Here is a 3,642-nt window from a genome sequence, read left to right as displayed (position 1 = left end):
TCATCACCGGGATATCTTCAAGAACAGCTTCTACTTTTTGTTACCAGTCACTACCTTTGTCAACTGCAGAATATAACACAGTTTATTACCTAAAATAGGCAGAATGGTCAGTCTGAGACCTGCAACTTCACTGTTTAACTCCTTTGAAAAAGTAGAGACTAAAGAAGATTTAAGAAGGTTTTAATGTGGACAAACCCTAGTATAAGGGTCATTGAATTAGGGCTTTCTAAACAAGGAAGACACAAGTTGAGGAGGAGACTTGTGTTGAGTAGAGGAAAATGAGTTAATAGTCTTACTCACACTCTTCTTTCTTTTATTAATAAGCTTTTAAGGGAATATTACATGAATGCCTTTAATATAAAGAAGCTTGAAAACCTGTACAAAATAAAGAAAAACCATAAGGGTCTGTATGGAACCCACAAAACAGAAAAAAAAAGAAAAAAAAGGGGGAGAGAAATGTATTTTATGTTGTTTGGCAACAGAGAAGCATTGATACAAAAGAATTCTCTCACAAAATGATGGAATTTGGGGAGAAAAAAAAAGAAATAAAATCTTGAAGGAAAATATTAATCATCAAAATTTTTAAATTTATTAATTTTCTTTATTTTTCATTTTTCATGTATATCCAAACAAGAAAAATTATATTTTTGTTTCGTTTTCTCTCTCATTTTCCATGGCCATCCAAACAAGAGAAAAGAAACCTCTTTTCCTTTATTTTCTTTTCTCTTTCTCTTCTTTTCCTTTTATTTTCTCTCCATTTTCTATGTTCCAAACATAGCCTAAATAACTTCAAAGGAAAATGCAACTCTTTACTTCACTTCATCACATCCCCATATGTAACATAAGAAAATATTTTATTTTTTATATAAAATATAACACAATTTAAATATTTTGGTTAAAGATAACTTCACAATATATAATCATATTTGAATAATATTTTAAATTTTTTACCATGATTATGTGCATTGTTTTTTAGTTTCATTTACATAAAAGAGAAATGACTAGTGAGTAGATAAAAAAGATTTTTATGTGATTCGTTGAATGGTGAAGTACATCCAAGCTCTAGCAACCACTTGAGATCTACTAGTAAGAATGAGATAAAAAAAGACTCTCATAAACTACTTATAACTTTGACCACCAAACTATAGCTTCAATACCACAAGGTTCCCCTAGAGCCTCTTGCTCCTTTATACAAGGTGTCAAGTTTTTGTCTCAACACAATTAAAAATGGAATGAGGAAAAACACAAGGAAGCTAGTGGATTTGTTGATTTCAAATTCCAAATGAGCGATAGCTTGAAACCCCTTAAATTGTGAACAAATCCAATAAATATAACACTTTGGGGCATATATGTAATATTTGTGTTGAATTATTTGTTTGCATCGACTGGGCCAATCCTTGTATAAGATTTGTGCGGATGCTTTCCTAAAAGTTTCAAGCCTTTTAGCACATTAGTTTCAACATGGTATCGGAGCAGGTTGGTCCAGTGTTCGAGTCCCGCTCCCACCGAATTTGTTCCAGGTATTTCTGGTGAATTTGTCCCGGGTTTTTTCGGTGAATTTGTCCACGGGTTTTCCCTATGCGGGGGAGTGTTGAATTATTTGTTTGTATTGACCGGGCCAATCCTTGTATAAGATCCGTGCGGATGCTTTCCTAAAAGGTTCGAGCCTTTTAGCGCACTGGTTTCAACAATTTGAAAGCTTTAAAATATGATTTTTCTCAAGGTTACTAAAATTTGGATTCTTGGAGAAGGTTTTCAATTAATCATTCATTTAATTACCTTGAGGGCATTTACAGAGCCAAAAATCCTAAGTAGTCATTTTCTTTTTAACAATTGGGAGTAGAGTGTCTTCACCCCATTGGAGTCAACTCTAGGTTGCCCAAAAATATGATTTAAAAAAACTAGTCCTTGATAAGAAGCGTCGACTTTGCTCCATCTAGTAGCAAAACGTTTTTTCAACGAGTAGAATCAATTATAGAGCAAAGAGTTGACTCCCTTCAATAAAAGAGCAAAATCTTATTTTTTCAGTAAGCAGAGTCAAATAAGGAGATAAGAGTTGACTCTATTGTTGCCCACAAAAGAAACAAAAGGAATAGGGGAACTAAAGCTAACTTTGGTACCACTATTAGCATGTAGATTTTCTTAAATGTAAGTCCTTGCTCCTGATGGTCATGGTTCAACCTAATTAACTTTAAATGATTAAACATAGTAAGATTGTCTCATAAACTTAGAGACTTTTAAGTAAGCTTTGGAATGAGAAATCAAACCTTTACAAACAATTTCAAATATAATAACTTATTCTTCAAATGTCTTCTTCTACATGACTTGTCTTTTGCTTAGCAAAATGTTTCTTTGGTTTTTGTTGTTGACTCAACTTCAAAACTTTTAAGTTCCTTCACTTGAGCATTTTGCCACAAACCACAATTGATGGCTGAAAGGTTAATGTCTAATAGCACATGTTCAAACCATTTAGAAGTGTTTTCATGCAACTATTTAGTTATTAACAAAACTAGAAGGCTCACATATGGCATGAAACCTAGGTAGGGCTAACCTAGGCAACAAATTTAACATAGAATGATTGATCATCCCACCTGATTGAATGATCAGACAGAATATTGCTAGTCAGGGACATAATGCATGATCGATTATAGGAAATGCATTGATTGATAATACTTGTATTGCACCGCTAGAGAGAATTTTGAATGATCAATCATCCCCTACGTAATGATCAATCAACTTAACTTTTTTGACCAATGGTAACATATTGATCAATCACTCCATCAATCAATGTCACTGTCAAACAAAAAATTGATTGTTATGATTGATTGATCGATCAATCACTTTATAGAGATCGATCAATCAAAGTACTGACTTTTGAAAATGGGCAAAAATGGCTAGTTTGAGTTGGGGAAATTAATAAATACCCCATCAAACTATGTATTGAAAATTTAATGAGCACTTATTGGAAAATATTTCAAGCCTTTATTCTCAATCTTTCAAATCTCTTAAAAAGTTTAAACGAGTGAAATAGCACGTTTTACCCTTTGAAATTCGACAAATCTTTCCATCCTATCCTTGCATTCATCTTAGTCAAACTCCTTCAATTACTCCACATTGTGCTGCTAAAGAAGATGAAGCTTGGATCTCTCAAGGAGAAGGATCTCTCCAAGTAAGGGTGTATATTTTTCCTTTCTTTTTGCTTAAATTTGTGAAAAGTTTATCTAGAATATATAGAGTCTAGATAGAAAGGGCTAGCTAGAACTAGAATCAAGCAGCAATCTCTTGGGGAGATTGACATTGTAAAAGCGTGTATTGAGCTTCATGTGACTTAAAGAGAGCCGTACTCTTTTTGTGTAATTCCTGCTAGTAGAGCTTTAAATAGTAGAATTTTCCAAGCAAGGGTTCATGGGCTGTGAATACCAATAGGGGAACATCGATAAAAAAAACTATTTTGTCTCCTATGGTGTGTGCATGTTTTGATTTACATTGAAATTGTTTTGATGCATGATTTGTTATTAAATGTACTAAATTTTAATTTGATATTCTCAATTCACCTCTCTTGAGAAATCGCATGGGCCAACGACAACTACTAGGTATAGGCACTAGACCATAAAAAGGGACTTTCAGTAATAACTACCAATT

Source organism: Aristolochia californica, unplaced genomic scaffold, assembly GCF_029961685.1.
Source record: "Aristolochia californica isolate CCGP_79_NKW_82.1479 unplaced genomic scaffold, dmAriCali1.0.hap1 SCAF_4, whole genome shotgun sequence".
In the NCBI taxonomy this organism is placed as follows: Eukaryota; Viridiplantae; Streptophyta; class Magnoliopsida; order Piperales; family Aristolochiaceae; genus Aristolochia; species Aristolochia californica.
The sequence above is the reverse complement of the archived record's forward strand: the minus strand, read 5'-3'. Positions refer to the sequence as shown.